The following is a 21,124-nucleotide window of genomic DNA, read 5'->3' as shown; positions in this document are numbered from 1 at the left end:
AAAGTCTGAACTGTTATTATTTGCAATCTTTCCATGTGTGTTTGAGCATGTTCTAGTGATTTCTGGAGATACCTCAGTGTTCATGTTTTGTTATGCTTTACCTATACTTCATGCCCATGCCTTTTGTTATTATGTTGAGGTCCTGTAGCGTGTTGTTTTGATGCTTGCAATATGCCTAGTTGCTGTTTTGGACAGATTGTTGCTATGACTTGTATAGTGTGTGTGTGTTGAACCGATGCTCCGTTTTGAGTGTGCTCTATATGAAACTTGCTTGTTTTTGCATGTAGCTTCATATTATCATGTTGCATCCTTGTTTTGAGGTGTTTGCTTGATGTTTGTGTGCATTTAGCATCAATGCCATGTTTAACTTGTTTTGCTCATACCTTCTAAGCCGTAGCTCCGAATCTAATGAACTTTATATGTAACTTGACTAGAATTTCGTGTAGATCATCTTGGTGCATCTTAACTTGCTGTTTAACAACTTGAACATAAGGTTTATTCAGATCTGGACCAATTTCGAAATTTGCATATGAGGACTTACCGGAATTGTTATATGTTGTTCCCGGCCTCATTTAAACTTGTCTTGATGTGTTGCTTTGGTTTGCATCATCCCTTGCCATGAGTAGCTTCATGTAGCCTTGTCATGCATCATGCTTGTTGTGCATCTTGCCTTGTTCATGTGTGGTGTGTTTACCATGTTGTGTGCTTCTTCTTGTTAGATCCTGTTTCGTTGTGATCGTGAGGATTCGTTCGTCTACGCTTGGTTCGTCTTCGTGGCTTCGTCTTCTTCATGGACTCGTTCTTCTTCCTTGCGGGATTTCAGGCAAGATGACCGCTACCCTGGATCTCACTACTATCATTGCTATGCTAGTTGCTTCGTTCTATCGCTATGCTGCGCTACCTATTACCTGTTTATCAAGCCATCCCAAATTGCCATGAACCTCTAACCTTTGACACCTTTCCTATGCAAACCGTTGCTTGGCTATGTTACCGCTTTGCTCAGCCCCTCTTATAGCGTTGCTAGTTGCAGGTGAAGTTGAAGATTTCTCCATGATGGACAGGATTTTGGTTGGGATATCACAATATCTCTTATATTATTAATGCATCTATATATTTGGTAAAGGGTGGAAGGCTCGGCCTTTTGCCTGGTGTTTTGTTCCACTCTTTCCGCCCTAGTTTTCGTCATACCGGTGTTATGTTACCGGATTTTGCGTTCCTTACGCGGTCGGGTGATTTATGGGACCCCCTTGACAGTTCGCTTTGAATAAAACTCCTCCAGCAAGGCCCAACATTGACTTTTACCATTTGCCTCACCACCACCTACTTTTCCCTTGAGAGTCGCTCTCTCGAGGGTCATCTTTATTTTAGCCCCCCCCCCGGGCCAGTGCTTGTCTAAGTGTTGGTCCGAACGGGGCAGACTGCGGGGCCACCTCGGGGCAACTCGAGGGTTGGTTTTACTCGTAGGCTGACCTATCCGGTGTTGCCCTGAGAACGAGATATGTGCAGCTCCTATTGGGATTGTCGGTGCATTGGCGGCTTTGCTGGTATTGTTTTACCATTGTCGAAATGTCTTGTAAACCGGGATTCCGAGTCTGATCGGGTCTTCCTGGGAGAAGGTCTATTCCTTCGTTGATCGTGAGAGCTTGTCATGGGCTAAGTTGGGACACCCCTGCAGGGTATAATCTTTCGAAAGCCGTGCCTGCGGTTATAGGCAGATGGGAATTTGTTAATGTCCGGTTGTAGATAACTTGACACCAGATCCGAATTAAAACGCATCAACCGCGTATGTAGCCGTGATGGTCTCTTCTCGGCGGAGTCCGGGAAGTGAACACGGTTTCTGGGTTATGTTTGACGTAAGTAGGTGTTCAGGATCACCTCTTGATCATTACTAGTTGACGACCGTTCCGCTTGTTCTCTTCTCGCTCTTATTTGCGTATGTTAGCCACCATATCATGCTTACTCACTGCTGCAGCATCACCACTTTGCCCCTTCCTTTCCTTTTAAGCTTTGCTAGTCTTGATACCCATGGTAATGGGATTGCTGAGTCCTGTGGCTCACAGATTACTACAACAACAGTTGTAGGTACAGGTTGCGATGATCATGACGCGAGAGCGATGCTTGCTTGCGTTGAGTTCTTCTTCTGCTTCTTCTTCGATCAGGGGATAGGTTCCAGGTCGGCAGCCTGGGCTAGCAGGGTGGATGTCGTTCGAGTTTCTGTTTATGTTTCATCCGTAGTCGGATGGTGCTCTGATGTATTGTGATGTTGTATTCGTGTGGCATTGTATGCCTTATGTATGTATCCCCACTATTATGTAATGTTGATGTAATGATATCCACCTTGCAAAAGCGTTTCAATATGCGGGTCTATCCTTGGTGGGACCTTCGAGTTCCTTTTGGATAGGGTCGCATATTGGGCGTGACAATGATGGGCCCCGGCGGTGTTCCGGCGCCACCGGAAGCGAGGGGGAGAGAGCCCCCCTCCTTCTTCTTCTTCCTTGACCTTCTCCCTAGATGGGAGAAGGGTTTCCCCTCTGGTCCATGGTCTCCATGGCATGGGAGGGGCGAGAGCCCCTCCGAGATTGGATCTGTCTCTCTGTTTCTACGTTCCCAGATTCTGCCCTTTCACCGTTTCTTATATATCCGGAGATCTGTAACTCCGATTGGATTGAAACCTTCACCAAGATTATTCTCCGAAAATTAGCTTTCTTGCGGCAAAATAAGAGCATCAACCGCCTTACAGGGTGCCCACGAGGGTCAGGGGCGCGCCTGCCCCCCTGGGGTGCGCCCCCTGCCTCGTGACCCCCTCGGGCACAGTCTTAAATATAGATACGTTGGAGACGTATCAGCATTCCCAAGCTTAATTCCTGCTCGTCCTCGAGTAGGTAAATGATAAAAAAGATAATTTTTGATGTGAAATGCTACCTAGCATAATCTTGATCATGTAATCTAATCATGGCATGAATATTAAGACACAAGTGATTCAAAGCAATAGTCTATCATTTGACATAAAAACAATAATACCTCGGGCATCCCAACAAACAATCATGTCTTTCAAAATATCAATGCTTCAGAACGTTATCCCTACGAAATCATATAGTCTTTTATGCTCCCTTTTCTTAACACAAGGTACCTCTCATGCCCATCCCGGTGTCAGCCAAGCAATTGGTTCATACTTTTTAGCGCGCTTCAGCTTTTTCAACCTTCACGCAATACATGAGCGCAAGCCATGGATATAGCACTATAGGTGGAATAGAGTATGATGGTGGAGGTTGTGTGGAGAAGACAAAAAGGGAGAAAGTCTCACATCGACGCGGCTAATCAACGGGCTATGGAGATGCCCATCAATTGATGTCAATGTGAGGAGTAGGGATTGCCATGCAACGGATGCACTAAGAGCTATAAGTGTATGAAAGCTCAAACTGAAGACTAAGTGGGTGTGCATCCAACTTGCTTGCTCATGAAGACCTCGGGCATTTGAGGAAGCCCATCATCGGAATATACAAGCCAAGTTTTATAATGAAAATTCCCACTAGTATATGAAAGTGACAATATAGGAGACTCTCTATACGAAGAACATGGTGCTACTCTGAAGCACAAGTGTGGTAAAAGGATAGTAACATTGCCCCCTTTTTTTGTGGGCGGGCTTCTTTGCCCCCATTTTTTTATTTAGGCTTCTTTGGCCTCTCCTTTTTTTTCACATGGGACAATGCTCTAATAATGATGATCATCACACTTATATTTACTTACAACTCAATATTACAACTCGATATCTAGAACAAAGATATGACTCTATATGAATGCCTCCGGCGGTGTCCCGCGATGTGCAATGATCTAGCATAGCAAAGATATCAAAAAACGGACAAGCCATGAAAACATCATGCTAGCTATCTTACGATCATGCAAGGTAATATGACAATGAATGCTCAAGTCATGTATATGATGATGATGGAATTGCATGGCAATATATCTAGGAATGGCTATGGAAATGCCATGATAGGTAGGTATGGTGGTTGTTTTGAGGAAGATATAAGGAGGCTTATGTGTGATAGAGCGTATCGTATCAAGGGGTTTGGATGCACCGGCGAAGTTTGCACCAACTCTCGAGGTGAGAAAGGGCAATGCACGGTACCGAAGAGGCTAGCAATGATGGAAGGGTGAGAGTGCGTATAATCCATGGACTCACATTAGTCATAAAGAACTCATATACTTATTGCAAAAGTTTATTAGCCCTTGAAGCAAAGTACTACTACGCATGCTCCTAGGGGGAGGTTGGTAGGAGTTAACCATCGCGCGCCCCCGACCTTCACGCAAAGATAAACAATCAAAATACAATGCGCGCCAATTTGGTTACATAGTTAGGAGACCATACGTGCATGCTTCGGGAATCACAGACCTTAACACCAATATTCTTACTAAACACAACCATCTACTAGAACCTCCCACATATTATCATCTCTATATCACAAAACTATTGCAAGGAATCAAACATATCATATTCAGTGATCTACAAGTTTTATGTAGGATTTTATGACTAACCATGTGAATGACCAATTCCTGTCATCTCTCTAAATAGATATAAGTGAAGCAAGCGAGTTTAATTATTTCTACAAAAGATATGTCCCCGCTCTAACAAATATAAGTGAAGCAAAAGAGCTTTCTACAAATGGCGGTTTTCTATGTGAAGAGAAACAGGCAATCCAAACTTCAAAAGATATAAGTGAAGCACATGAAGCATTCTATAAAGCCATACTCAAAAGATTTAAGTGAAGTGAAATGAGCATTCTATAAATCAACCAAGGACTATCTCATACCAGCATGGTGCATAAAATAAAAGTGAAAACTAAATGCAAAAGACGCTCCAAGACTGGCACATATCGCATGAACGAAACGAATCCGAAATCATACCGATACTTGTTGAAGAAAGAGGGGATGCCTTCCGGGGCATCCCCAAGCTTAGACGCTTGAGTCTCCTTGAATATTTACTTGGGGTGCCTTGGGAATCCCCAAGCTTGAGCTCTTGCCTCTCCTCCTTTTCCTCATATCGAGACCTTCTTGATCAAACACTTCATCCACACAAAACTTCAACAGAAAACTCGGTAAGATCCGTTAGTATAATCAAGCAAATCACTACTCTAAGTACTGTTGCAAACAAATTCATATTTTGTTTTTGCATTGTGTCTACTATAATATAACTTTTCCATGGCTTAATCCACTGATAGAAATTGATAGTTTCATCAAAACAAGTAAACTATGCATCAAAAACAGAATCTGTCAAAAACAGAACAGTTTGTAGCAATCTGAACATCCAACATACTTCTAGTAACCCAAAACTTCTACCCAAATTAGGAAAATAAAAAATTCGCATAGAAAGACAGTTCAAAAAGAATCAGAACTGTTTGACGTTCCAGTAAAAAATGTAAAATCGCGTACTACAGCCAAAGTTTCTGTCCTGCACCGTACAAACCAACAAGCATTGTAAACATCCTAAAGACAAACCTTGGCACATTATTTTTATAATATAACGGAATTGTACAAGGGGATAATTATTTTTGATGAAATTTTTTTGTAATTAAGATTCACAAAGTTTCTGTGAGCATGAACAAAGTTCAAGGAGCTCCCCCACTTCAACAATGCTTGTCTTTCTCACTTTCACTTTCCTTTTTGAAAAGTTTTGGGTTCCCCTCTTTATTTTTTTGTTTTTAGACTATATAAAAGCACTCAACAGAAATAAATGACTCTCTAAAACTTCCGGGTTGTCTCTCTGGCAGCGCTTTCTTTAAAGCCATTAAGCTAGGCATATAGTGATCAAGTAGTGGATCCACCCGGATCCCAAGGTATATCAAAGACAATTTTAATTAACAATGATTTGTGATTTAGTAGTGAGCACAAAGTAACATATATCATGCAACAACGAAGTCTAACTCTCTTCCTATGCATCGGCATGTCATAAAAGAACAATTCGTGCACACATAGTAAAGGCCAATGCATAGTATAAGCAGTTTCTTGCAATTTTATCATATTGGAAACATAGAGAGGTGGAGATATAGTTCCTCTCTCATAATAATTGCAAGTAGGAGCAGCAAGCACGTGCATATTATATCTATCAAAATCATCATGTGCAACAGTAAAATGCAACCCATCAACATAATCCTTAATAAGAGCAAACTCCTCCGATATAGTGTAGTAGGGAGAATTCAAAAAGATAATAGGACTATCATGCATGGGTGCAATAGCAACAATTTCATGTTTAACATAAGGAACTATAGCAAGTTCATCTCCATAAGCATAATTCATATTGGCATCTTGGCCACAAGCATAGCAAGCATCATCAAAAAGGGATATTTCAAAAGAATCAACGGGATCATAACAATCATCATAGCAATCATCCTTCGGTAATCACGAAGGGAAATTAAACAATGTATGAGTTGAAGAGTTACTCTCATTAGAAGGTGGGCACGGGTAGCTAATCCGCTCTTCCTCCTTTTGTTCTTCGCTCTCCTCATCATCTTTTTCATCCAATGAGCTACAGTTTCATCAATTTCTTCTTCCATAGACACCTGCAAAATATTAGTCTCTTCTTGGACAGCGGAGGAGTCCTCAATATATGGTTTAACATAGGCATTAGAAGCATAATTATCATAACAATATTTAAGTACGGCAAAATTTTCAGATTTGTAAAGAGTAGCATCATGCTTTTCAATCAAAGAAGCAATTTCATAAGCACCCTTAAAATCAACAAATTCTTCAATTTGTTGAACATCATAGTAATTATAAACACCCTTAGCATATGAAGATGCGATTCCATTATCAGTAAACTCACATTGGTAGGGAAGGTGTCTCTTAGGGTTTTCAGAACAACAAGTAACATCATATATTTCACATAAATTCCAAGCATAGCATTGCAAACGATGAATTTGATCCAGTAAAAGTTTCCCTTTTTCAGATATGCGGTGTCACACATAACAAGCATGCTCATCTAAAGATTTGCCCTCAACTAAGCTAGTTGGGGTTTCAGCACGAGCACATAGGGATCGAAAATGATCCAAGTGTGATAGATTTTGAGTGGTTCTTCAACCATTGGTGTAATAGGTACAACTAATTTTTTGGTATTTTGCGTTTCCTACCCATAACTAAAGATATAAAACAACTAAGAACAACAAATAAAATTACTTAGTGATAAAGCAAACAAGCACACACGAGAATATTCACCCCACGCTATGACTCCCCGGCAACTGCGCCAGAAAAAGGTCTTGATAACCCACAAGTATAGGGGATCAATTGTAGCCTCTTTCGATAAGTAAGAGTGTCGAACCCAACGAGGAGCTAAAGTGATAGAGGCAAAGGTGTCCCGTCTTTCGATGAGATGATGGATATTGCTTTGGTGGAAGTCGACTTTGACGATCCGACTATGAACGTGCGAGGACGTCGCGCCTTAGCAATCGCTAAACCAACTCCGAGAGGTTATTGACCACGCCGGAGCACGATCAACCTGACCACGAGGGTCTGTTTCCTGCGAGCAAACGAAGAACAAGCAAGAAACCGAGATTGCAATCTGGATATTGCGAATATAAGATGAAAGCTTTATTGATCAAGGTGGGGTTCTGTGACGCCTTTGTCTGGTCGTTGAACACAAACGAAGTACGCGAAGTTGCAGCTATGGCGAACTTTAATCTAAACAAAACCCGAAGTCTAAACGGTGCCCTAAGGGCTGTATATATGGAGGAAGAGAGGGGGAATTTCGTGGCCCTTGGTGGAGGGGTCCGAAATCAACCCTATCTCTTGTTTCCCCACACATACGGACTCTAAAAATAGCCTATACTTATGTATTTCGAAATTACATGGGCCTGGCCCAATAAAAAGGTGACGCAGCACCAATAATAGCCTCTGGACAAAATTTATGAAGTGACATCTTGTATATTTCGTCCAAGGCTTCATGCACTCGTTATGGTGGCTTCAACGACCTGAAATCATCACTTGTAACTCTGTTCTTGTTCCCCTTGCGCATGCCATCATCTCCATGCTTGTTCTTGCTCCAATGTTCATCCTTCTCCAAGCTAGGCCCTTCATTTGTAAGCAAAACAAATGTATCCAATTTAGGCAGCATCATATTCTCATGAACATTAGAATCATTACCAAGAAACGAAAGTACCTGGTAATTTAGTTGGCGTGCGCGAGCTCTAGTAATTGGTCCAGTATGTATAGCAGCAGGGGCTGTGGGTGTAACAATGGTATTGATGTCCTCATCATCCTCCCCTTCTTGAAATGAAGTCGTCCTCGACGGAAGCTCATCTTCCTCACCCAAATAAGGCTTCAAATCTGCAATGTTAAAAGTGGGACTAACCCCAAAATCTGCAGGCAGCTCAAGTTTATATGCATTATCATTTATTTTCTCTAACACCTTAAAGGGGCCATCAGCCCGTGGCATGAGCTTTGATTTGCGCAAATCAGGAAATCTATCCTTACGCAAATGTAACCAAACAAGATCTCCAGGTGCAAACACAACATGTTTTCTACCCTTATCTCCAACAAGTTTATATTTGGCATTCATACGCTCAATGTTTTCCTTAGTTAACTCATGCATTTTTAAAATCAATTCAGCACATTGTTTAGCATCAAAATTAACCTTCTCCGAAGATGGAAGAGGCAACAAATCAATAGGTGCACGAGGTAGGAAACCATACACAACTTCAAAAGGGCACATCTTAGTAGTAGAATGCAATGAACGATTATAAGCAAATTCAATATGAGGCAAGCATTCCTCCCACATTTTCTTATTACTCTTCAAAACAGCCCTAAGCATAGTAGACAATGTTCTATTGACTACTTCAGTTTGGCCATCAGTTTGGGGGTGACAAGTAGTACTAAAAAGCAGTTTAGTCCCCAACTTAGCCCATAAACATCTCCAAAAGTGGCTAAGAAATTTAGTAACACGATCTGACACAATAGTATTTGGCACACCATGCAAGCGAATAATTTCACGAAAGAACAAATCAGCAACATTAACAGCATCATCGCTTTTATGACATGGTATAAAGTGTGCCATTTTCGAGAATCTATCCACGACAACAAATATGCTATCCCTCCCCTTCTTTGTTGGAGGTAAACCTAAAACAAAGTCCATAGATATATCCTCCCAAGGAACACTAGGTACAGGCAAAGGCATATATAAACCATGAGGATTGAGTCGTGACTTAGCTTTTTGACATGTAGTGCAGCAAGCAATAAAACGCTCAACATCCCGTCTCATCTTTGGCCAAAAGAAATGTGTAGCAAGTACGTCCTCCGTCTTCTTCACGCCAAAGTGTCCCATTAATCCTCCTCCATGCGCCTCCTGCAACAACAAAAGACGAACGGAGCTAGCTGGAATGCATAGCTTGTTAGCACGAAACACAAATCCATCATTAACGACAAACTTGTTCCACATTCTTCCTTCTTTACAATGCTGCATTACATCTTTAAAATCAGCATCATGCACATATTGATCTTTGATGGTCTCCAAACCAAATATTTTGAAGTCAAGTTGTGAAAGCATAGTATAGCGACGAGACAATGCATCAGCAATAACATTTTCTTTTCCCTTCTTGTGTTTAATGACATAAGGGAAACTCTCAATGAATTCAACCCATTTAGCATGTCTACGATTCAGTTTAGCTTGACTTTTAATATGTTTCAAAGATTCATGATCAGAATGTATAACAAATTCTTTGGGCCATAAATAATGTTGCCATGTTTCTAAAGTCCGAACAAGAGCATATAATTCTTTATCATAAGTAGAATAATTCAGACTAGGCCCACTAAATTTTTCAGAAAAGTATGCAAGAGGTTTGCCATCTTGTAATAACACACCTCCTAATCCAATTCCACTAGCATCACATTCAAGCTCAAAAGTCTTATTAAAATCAGGAAGTTGGAGTAAAGGAGTATGTGTCAACTTATCTTTCAACACCGAGAAGGCTTCTTCCTGTGCGGTACCCCAAAGAAAAGGCACATCTTTCTTTGTAAGCTCATTGAGAGGTGCAGCAATGGTGCTGAAATCTCTCACAAAACGCCTATAGAATCCAGCGAGGCCAAGAAAACTCCTCACTTGTGTGACCGTTTTGGGCTGCGGCCAACTCTCAATAGCTTCAATCTTGGCTTTATCAACTTCAATTCCCTGTGGAGTAACAACGTAGCCAAGAAAAGACACTCGGTCGGTGCAAAAGGTGCACTTCCCAAGGTTACCAAACAAACGTGCATCACGTAGAGCAATAAAAACAGCACATAAATGTTCCAAATGTTCTTCCAAAGATCTACTATAAATCAGTATATCATCAAAATAGACTACCACAAATCATCCAATGAAAGCACGTAAAACTTCGTTCATTAGTCTCATGAAAGTACTAGGCGCATTAGTTAACCCAAAACGCATGACTAACCACTCATATAATCCAAACTTAGTTTTAAATGCTGTTTTCCATTCATCCCCCAATTTCATACGAATTTGATGGTATCCACTACGCAAATCAACTTTGGAGAATATTGTAGAGCCACTCAATTCATCAAGCATATCATCTAGCCTAGGAATAGGATGACGATAACGAATAGTAATATTATTAATGCCTCTACAATCAACACACATACGTGATGTACCATCCTTTTTCGGCACTAGAATAATAGGAACAGCACAAGTGAAAGAACATGCGGTGCCCCCATGTTTGGTTTTGGTAATTGTTGACAATCTCTATGGACTAATGGTTGTCTTGAGTTATATTTGAAGGATTTGTCCATAGGTTTTTCTTGAAGTCCATGTGTTGGTTTCAAGGAGTTTATGAGTTGACCAAGGTGCTATTAAGGAATTATCCAAAGATTGGTCATGTGAGTGTTGAGCTTATTGCAAGCATGTCTTGAAGAAGAAGATTGTGTGATCATTCATGTCTACCTCCAAGACATCATCCAAATGAAGAGAGTTGGAAAGATTCAAGGTTGATCAAGACTATGTCAAAGAATGAATCAAGTCGATCAACACACAAAGCATAGAAGATGTACCGAGAGGGATCAAGCAATCCCATGGTATGGTAAGCATGGTCAATTATGCTTTGTGTACTAACCCATGGTTTTCGTGAGAGTTCTTTGTGGGGTTAGGTTGCGGTGTGCAAGTTCAAGTAGGATCATCATGAAGAGATCATATGCTTGAAGCTTGCCGTCCATTGTAGCGATAATGGACGTGTGAAGATGTGCAGAAGAGTGGCTCACCCATAGTGGAGTATGGGGGAGCAATCTACTAGTCTTCATCGAGCCAACGCAATCAAGAAAGGTGGTCCATCTTGAGGAGGAGAAGATCGTCATCATGTAGCTCAAGTGGATCATATGCAAGGCAAAGGTTTGCCCTTGATAGGTTTTCTATTTTATCGGTCTCACGGTGGGAGACTGGGTTATAGGATCGATTGCCGTACTATCAAGGGGGGCTCTCGATGAGTTGCTTGATCGTATCGTTCGTAGAGAGCTCAAACCATTGCATCCTTGCATCATCTTTTTGGTTCTTGTTTGGTTCTTCTCCTTGTGAGATTTGGAGCTTATGGTCATTTTTATGACAAGCTCGAGTTCATCGAAAACGGAGTTCTCATGCATCTTCTATGATGTTTTCGATGTTGGAGGGTATGCCGGTTCTTCCCGGTTGGAGGTTTCACTCCTTTGTTTGCTAAGCATACCTCCCCTGCCTCTTCTTACTATAACCAACAAGCTGTTTTGATGCTACTCGTCTTGATCTATCCAACAAGCTTGAGTTTGCTCAATTCGGAGCTCATTTGCAGAAGTTATGACAGTTCTGATTTCCTTGGAGTATTCTTTGTTTTCGTGGTTGAGGCATTAGGTTGGCCCCAGCGGTAGTACCGCGACCACAGCGGTAGTATGGCCGAAGCTCCCCAGCAGTAGTACCGCTCTCAGAGCGGTAGTACCGCTCTCCGAACGGTAGTACCGCTTGGGATTTTCGGCCGTAGCACCGCTGTGTGTCTGGGCTACTTCCGCCTCGATTCTCGAACGAAGTTTTTCGTGTCGGGTTTTGCGGCACTAAGGGAGGTAGTAGGAGCGGTAGTACCGCCCTAAGCAGTAGTACCGCTCTCCCCTAGCGGTAGTACCGCCCTGGGGTCAGGGCCCTGGCAGCGCGGCAGTACCGCTGGGTTGAGCGGTAGTACCGCCCGGAGCGGTAGTACCGCCCTTCCCTAGCGGTAGTACCGCTCTGTGCGGGGATGTTCAGTGGGGTAACGGTTGGATTTTCCCCCTCCTATAAAAGGGGGTCTTCTTCCCCATTGAACCTTATCCCTTTGAGCTCGTGTTCTTCCCCCATTGTTGACCTTCTCCGAGCTTGCTAACTCTCAATCCCTCCATGGATTCTTGCTAGTTTTTGAGGGAAAAGAGAGAGGAGATCTAGATCCACGTTTCCACCAATCACTTTCTCCTCTAAGTGAGGGGAACCCCTTGGATCTAGATCTTGGAGTTCTTCGTGTTCTTCTTTCATTCTTCCTCTCATTTTCTTCCCTAGCATTAGTTGCTTCGGTGGGATTTGGGAGAGAAGGACTTGGGCACTCCGTGTGCCTTTGCCATTGCATTTGGTGCATCGGTTTGAGTTCTCCACGTGATACGTGGAAGTTACAAGTTGAGAAGCTTATTACTCTTGGGTGCTTGGTGCCCTTGAGCTTGTTCATCTTGGGTGCTTGGGCGCCCTAGTTAGTTGGTGGTGTTCGGAGCTCAATCATTGTGGTGTAAAGCTCCGGGCAAGCGTCGGGGTCTCCAATTAGGTTGTGGAGATCGCCCCGAGCATTTTGACGGGTACCGGTGACCGCCCCCAAGGGTTGCCAAAGTGTACGGGTTCGGTGACCGCCCCCAAGGGTCGCCATTTGTACGGGTTCGGTGACCGCCCTCAAGGGTCCCTTAGTGGAATCACGGCATCTTGCATTGTGCGAGGGCGTGAGGAGATTACGGTGGCCCTAGTGGCTTCTTGGGGAGCATTGTGCCTCCACACCGCTCCAAACGGAGATTAGCATCCGCAAGGGTGTGAACTTCGGGATACATCATTATCTCCGCGTGCCTCGGTTATCTCTTACCTGAGCCCTTTACTTATGCACTTTACTTTGTGATAGCCATATTGTTCTTTGTCATATATCTTGCTATCACATTGTTGCTTATATTGCTTAGCATAAGTTGTTGGTGCACATAGGTGAGCCTCGGGAATTAAGTCAATCTGATGCTCAATCCCTCGAATAGGCGGTAATCCTGGTGGCACGTCTTGTGGAAAGACGTCAGCGAACTCCTGCAAAATGTTAGTGACAGCAGGAGGCAAAGAGGAAGGCACGTCCTCGAATGAAAATAATGCCTCTTTGCACACAAAAGCATAGCAAACAGATTTGCTAAAATCTAGCTCATCAATATCAGATTTAGTGGCAAGTAAACATGCACTTTTCAATTTAATTTCAGAAGCAACACTAGATGGTTTACTATTAGGCTTCATTTGTTGCTCAAATTCTTTTGCCACAATCTGATTTTCACTCTTATTTTTCTCCTGTTTTGCTTTATTAGCTCTATTAATATCATCTTTCAAAATGGACTCAGGAGTCATAGGAAGCAAAGTAATATTTTTATCTTATGAACAAGAGTATACTGATTGTTTCTACCATGGTGTACAGAATTTTTATCAAATTGCCATGGTCGACCAAGTAATAAAGAACATGCTTGCATAGGTACCACATCACAATCAACATAATCAACATATGTAGAGATACTAAAATGCACACGAACAGTACGTGTTACCTTAACCTTGCCGCTGTTGTTGAACCATTGGATGTAGTAAGGATGTGGATGTGGTCTTGTGGAGAGAGAAAGCTTCTCCACCATCTCCATGCTAGCCAAGTTGTTGCAGCTCCCTCTGTCTATGATGACGCGCACAGAACGCTCCTTCATAACTCCCTTGGTATGGAACAAATTGTGCCTCTGATTTTGCTCAGCTTGTGTGACCTACACACTTAAAACACGTTGAGCAACTAAACATTCATACTTGTCAGCGTCTTCAGGAGCCATGTATTGCGTCTCATGATCAGAATCATCTCCACCATGTTCTTCACGTGTAATAAGAGCCAAAGTCTCCTCATCATAGTCACTAGCGGACTCATACCCACCATCCTCAGTAGCGATCATCACACGCTGAGATTTGCATTCTCTCGCATAATGACCTCTTCCCTTACAACGACGACAAATAATATCACTTGTGTGCCCAGTTGATGCCATGGAAGAAGAAGAGCTCTGTGTAGGTCCGGCAGGTGCGCTCTTGGCAGATAGTGGTGGTTGTGCCTGCTTTCTTGTATCACGACTGGAGGTAGCAGCTGATGGAGGTGCTGGTGTAGTGGAAGTAGAGGATGCACGCGGTGTCCATGATGAAAGTCGACCTGCAGAAAAGTTAGTTCGCGCCACTGCTTGTCGATCCTGCACTTCACGTTCAGCTTTACAAGCAAGATGGAATAAACGAGTGATATTAGTGTACTCCTTATACTCTAGAATGGTCTGAATCTCTTTATTTAATCCACCCATAAAACGTGCAAGCATAGCTTCATTCTCCTCAACAATACCACATCTAATCATGCCAGTTTGTAATTCTTGATAATATTCTTCTACAGAATTTTTTCCTTGTCTTAAACGCTGCAATTTTTGAAGCAATTCACGTTGATAATATGGTGGAACCCAACGAGTACGCATAGCAGTTTTCAAAGCAGCCCAAGTAGCGGGAATAGGATATAATCTACAATGTTCAGACCACCATACACATGCAAAACTAGTGAAAGCACAAACAACAGCGACAACCCGTCTCTCCTCGAGATATTGTAAACATGTAAAACGTTGTTCAGTTTCTAACTCCCAAGTAAGATATATATCAGGAACATATCTACCCTCAAATGGTGGAATATTCAATTTCAGTTTAGGAATATGGACATCATCTCGTACCTGAGGTGGTGGTGCAGGCCTACCATTATGAATATATACCTGAGGTCGACCTGCTGGTGGTGGTGCTGGTGGCTGCACGTAGTTCTGATTTTGATCAACCTCATCCTCATAATCGCCCGCATACTCATCATCCTCCTGGGTACCAGCAGCAGCAGTAGCAGGAGCCAAAGAAGCACCAACAGCAGTAGCAGCGGCACTAGAATTTTGTCCTGGCTCAATAGGAACACGCTGTGCTCGTCCATACTGATTCGGAAGGGGGCGTAGTTGTTGTTGTTGCAAAGGTGCGATAGGTGCAGCCGGCGGTGGTTGTGGAAAGCGCGTGAGCAATTCATTAAACTTGCTATCAAGCTTTGTTTCAAACGTCTTCTCAATGCCATCTATCTTCTCCATGGCCTCGTCAAATCTGTTTAGCACATCTTGCACCTGTCCACTCATCATTTGCTGAAATTTGTCATGTAGCTGTTTGTTCGTCAGGTTCTCCCAATAAGTCTCATCGGCTTGTGATCCTACCATGGTTAGCAGCAAATAGAAACACACAAGAATATGATCCTACAGACTACTAAGAAGTTGTGGTGGTGTATCACAAACCCGTGAAGCAAATCTCAAATTCTTACCAGTTCTTACCCAGCAGCAGGCGGTGACCGTTGTAGTCAAAACTCTCAAAGCTTGGATAGAGCGATTACCAGGGAGAGTCAAACGCACGACGTAGATGTATGTGGAGCTGGGAAAGCTTATAATATGGTAGCAAAAAGGGTCAGCAATAATCAATTCAGAGATGCAAAGTTGAATAAACGCTCAACGATGGTACTGTGCTGGTCCTAGGCTAGACTGTGCTAGAGACGCGAGCCTAGAACACCAACAAAATCACGGCGCGGCACGTAAACAAGGGAGGAGCACACTCTGAATTTTTTTTCTCTTTTTTTTGCACTTTTTTTCCTCTTTTTTTTTGCTCCGCAACAAATTTTTTTCGGAAAAGTCTACAAATGGTCTAAAAACTGCCTAGCCAGAATTTTCCAGACTTAGTTTTTTTTTTAAACTGGAACTATTTTTCTTCTGCGGATGGCTCGGAAGTTGGGGAGTCCTCCGCTGTCACGACTCGGAGTATCGCGTGATCTGGAAATCGAGAACAATGCAACAATTACTGGACTCGGACTAGGACTGGTGGCGGAGATGAAACTGGTGGAACTCGGACTAGTGGCGGAGATGAATCTGGTGAAACTCGGACTGGTGGCGGATATATGTTGCAGGTGGACTCGGATGGGCGTGATGGCGACGGATATGTGGTGGCGTATATGGATTCGGATTGGCGGTGAATATGTGGTGGTGGTATATGGCAGCGGCGACATGACAACCTGTGAACAGAACTCGAAACTCTAAAAGACTAGACGCTAAGACCAGCAACTTGACACGACGATGCAACCGCAAATTCAACAAAGCAAATACAGAAAAGATTATGCAAAGGCTCAGATTGGTTCGGATGGGATGAACTGACCCTAATTTTTTTTGGCTTTTTCGTGGACTATAGGTATGAAGAACAGACTCGATCTAAACTACGAAAAACTGTCAAATCTCACCGAGCAACCTGGAAATCTGATACCACTTGATAGAGGCAAAGGTGTCCCGTCTTTCGATGAGATGATGGATATCGCTTTGGTGGAAGTCGACTTTGACGATCCGACTACGAACGTGCGAGGACGTCGCGCCTTAGCAATCGCTAAACCAACTCCGAGAGGTTATTGACCACGCCGGAGCACGATCAACCTGACCACGAGGGTCTGTTTCCTGCGAGCAAACGAAGAACAAGCAAGAAACTGAGATTGCAATCTGGATATTGCGAATATAAGAAGAAAGCTTTATTGATCAAGGTGGGGTTCTGTGATGCCTTTGTCTGGTCGTTGAACACAAACGAAGTACGCGAAGTTGCAGCTATGGCGAACTTTAATCTAAACAAAACCCGAAGTCTAAACGGTGCCCTAAGGGCTGTATATATGGAGGAAGAGAGGGGGAATTTCGTGGCCCTTGGTGGAGGGGTCCGAAATCAACCCTATCTCTTGTTTCCCCACACATACGGACTCTAAAAATAGCCTATACTTATGTATTTCGAAATTACATGGGCCTGGCCCAATAAAAAGGTGACACAGCACCAATAATAGCCACTGGACAAAATTTATGAAGTGACATCTTGTATATTTCGTCCAAGGCTTCATGCACTCGTTATGGTGGCTTCAAAGACCTGAAATCATCACTTGTAACTCTGTTCTTGTTCCCCTTGCGCATGCCATCATCTCCATGCTTGTTCTTGCTCCAATGTTCATCCTTCTCCAAGCTAGGCCCTTCATTTGTAAGCAAAACAAATGTATCCAATTTAGGCAGCATCATATTCTCATGAACATTAGAATCATTACCAAGAAACGAAAGTACCTAGTAATTTAGTTGGCGTGCGCGAGCTCTATTAATTGGTCCAGTATGTATAGCAGCAGGGGCTGTGGGTGTAACAATGGTATTGATGTCCTCATCATCCTCCCCTTCTTGAAATGAAGTCGTCCTCGACGGAAGCTCATCTTCCTCACCCAAATAAGGCTTCAAATCTGCAATGTTAAAAGTGGGACTAACCCCAAAATCTACAGGCAGCTCAAGTTTATATGCATTATCATTTATTTTCTCTAACACCTTAAAGGGGCCATCAGCCCGTGGCATGAGCTTTGATTTGCGCAAATCAGGAAATCTATCCTTACGCAAATGTAACCAAACAAGATCTCCAGGTGCAAACACAACATGTTTTCTACCCTTATCTCCAATAAGTTTATATTTGGCATTCATACGCTCAATATTTTCCTTAGTTACCTCATGCATTCTTAAAATCAATTCAGCACATTGTTTAGCATCAAAATTAACCTTCTCCGAAGATGGAAGAGGCAACAAATCAATAGGTGCACGAGGTAGGAAACCATACACAACTTCAAAAGGGCACATCTTAGTAGTAGAATGCAATGAACGATTATAAGCAAATTCAATATGAGGCAAGCATTCCTCCCACATTTTCTTATTACTCTTCAAAACAGCCCTAAGCATAGTAGACAATGTTCTATTGACTACTTCAGTTTGGCCATCAGTTTGGGGGTGACAAGTAGTACTAAAAAGCAGTTTAGTCCCCAACTTAGCCCATAAACATCTCCAAAAGTGGCTAAGAAATTTAGTATCACGATCTGAAACAATAGTATTTGGCACACCATGCAAGCGAATAATTTCACGAAAGAACAAATCAGCAACATTAACAGCATCATCGCTTTTATGACATGGTATAAAGTGTGCCATTTTCGAGAATCTATCCACGACAACAAATATGCTATCCCTCCCCTTCTTTGTTGGAGGTAAACCTAAAACAAAGTCCATAGATATATCCTCCCAAGGAACACAAGGTACAGGCAAAGGCATATATCAACCATGAGGATTGAGTCGTGACTTAGCTTTTTGACATGTAGTGCAGCGAGCAATAAAACGCTCAACATCCCGTCTCATCTTTGGCCAAAAGAAATGTGTAGCAAGTACGTCCTCTGTCTTCTTCACGCCAAAGTGTCCCATTAATCCTCCTCCATGCGCCTCCTGCAACAACAAAAGACGAACGGAGCTAGCTGGAATGCATAGCTTGTTAGCACGAAACAAAAATCCATCATTAACGACAAACTTGTTCCACATTCTTCCTTCTTTACAATGTTGCATTACATCTTTAAAATCAGCATCATGCACATATTGATCTTTGATGGTCTCCAAACCAAATATTTTGGAGTCAAGTTGTGAAAGCATAGTATAGCGACGAGACAATGCATCAGCAATAACATTTTCTTTTCCCTTCTTGTGTTTAATGACATAAGGGAAAGTCTCAATGAATTCAACCCATTTAGCATGTCTACGATTCAGTTTAGCTTGACTTTTAATATGTTTCAAAGATTCATGATCAGAATGTATAACAAATTCTTTGGGCCATAAATAATGTTGCCATGTTTCTAAAGTCCGAACAAGAGCATATAATTCTTTATCATAAGTAGAATAATTCAGACTAGGCCCACTAAATTTTTCAGAAAAGTATGCAACAGGTTTGCCATCTTGTGATAACACACCTCCTAATCCAATTCCACTAGCATCACATTCAAGCTCAAAAGTCTTATTAAAATCAGGAAGTTGGAGTAAAGGAGCATGTGTCAACTTATCTTTCAACACCGAGAAGGCTTCTTCCTGTGCGGTACCCCAAAGAAAAGGCACATCTTTCTTTGTAAGCTCATTGAGAGGTGCAACAATGGTGCTGAAATCTCTCACAAAACGCCTATAGAAGCCAGTGAGGCCAAGAAAACTCCTCACTTGTGTGACCGTTTTGGGCTGCGGCCAACTCTCAATAGCTTCAATCTTGGCTTTATCAACTTCAATTCCCTGTGGAGTAACAACATAGCCAAGAAAAGACACTCGGTCGGTGCAAAAGGTGCACTTCCCAAGGTTACCAAACAAACGTGCATCACGTAGAGCAATAAAAACAGCACGTAAATGTTCCAAATGTTCTTCCAAAGAGCTGCTATAAATCAATATATCATCAAAATAGACTACCACAAATCGTCCAATGAAAGCACGTAAAACTTCATTCATTAGTCTCATGAAAGTACTAGGCGCATTAGTTAACCCAAAAGGCATGACTGACCACTCATATAATCCAAACTTAGTTTTAAATGTTGTTTTCCATTCATCCCCCAATTTCATACGAATTTGATGGTATCCACTACGCAAATCAACTTTGGAGAATATTGTAGAGCCACTCAATTCATCAAGCATATCATCTAGCCTAGGAATAGGATGACGATAACGAATAGTAATATTATTAATGACTCTACAATCAAACACACATACGCAATGTACCATCCTTTTTCGGCACTAGAATAATAGGAACAGCACAAGTGAAAGAACATGCGGTGCCCCCATGTTTGGTTTTGGTAATTGTTGACAATCTCTATGGACTAATGGTTGTCTTGAGTTATATTTGAAGGATTTGTCCATAGGTTTTTCTTGAAGTCCATGTGTTGGTTTCAAGGAGTTTATGAGTTGACCAAGGTGCTATTAAGGAATTATCCAAAGATTGGTCATGTGAGTGTTGAGCTTATTGCAAGCATGTCTTGAAGAAGAAGATTGTGTGATCATTCATGTCTACCTTCAAGACATCATCCAAATGAAGAGAGTTGGAAAGATTCAAGGTTGATCAAGACTATGTCAAAGAATGAATCAAGTCGATCAACACACAAAGCATAGAAGATGTACCGAGAGGGATCAAGCAATCCCATGGTATGGTAAGCATGGTCAATTATGCTTTGTGTACTAACCCATGGTTTTCGTGAGAGTTCTTTGTGGGGTTAGGTTGCGGTGCGCAAGTTCAAGTAGGATCATCATGAAGAGATCATATGCTTGAAGCTTGCCGTCCATTGTAGCGATAATGGACGTGTGAAGATGTGCAGAAGAGTGGCTCACCCATAGTGGAGTATGGGGGAGCAATCTACTAGTCTTCATCGAGCCAACGCAATCAAGAAAGGTGGTCCATCTTGAGGAGGAGAAGATCGTCATCATGTAGCTCAAGTGGATCATATGCAAGGCAAAGGTTTGCCCTTGATAGGTTTTCTATTTTATCGGTCTCACGGTGGGAGACTGGGTTATAGGATCGATTGCCGTACTATCAAGGGGGGCTCTCGATGAGTTGCTTGATCGTATCGTTCGTAGAGAGCTCAAACCATTGCATCCTTGCATCATCTTTTTGGTTCTTGTTTGGTTCTTCTCCTTGTGAGATTTGGAGCTTATGGTCATTTTTATGACAAGCTCGAGTTCATCGAAAACGGAGTTCTCATGCATCTTCTATGATGTTTTCGATGTTGGAGGGTATGCCGGTTCTTCCCGGTTGGAGGTTTCACTCCTCTGTTTGCTAAGCATACCTCCCCTGCCTCTTCTTACTATAACCAACAAGCTGTTTTGATGCTACTCGTCTTGCTCTATCCAACAAGCTTGAGTTTGCTCAATTCGGAGCTCATTTGCAGAAGTTATGGCAGTTCTGGTTTCCTTGGAGTATTCTTTGTTTTTGTGGTTGAGGCATTAGGTTGGCCCCAGCGGTAGTACCGCGACCACAGCGATA

This window comes from Triticum aestivum, chromosome 5B (genome assembly GCF_018294505.1).
Source record: "Triticum aestivum cultivar Chinese Spring chromosome 5B, IWGSC CS RefSeq v2.1, whole genome shotgun sequence".
Taxonomy (NCBI): Eukaryota; Viridiplantae; Streptophyta; class Magnoliopsida; order Poales; family Poaceae; genus Triticum; species Triticum aestivum.
Note: the sequence above shows the minus strand (reverse complement) of the source record.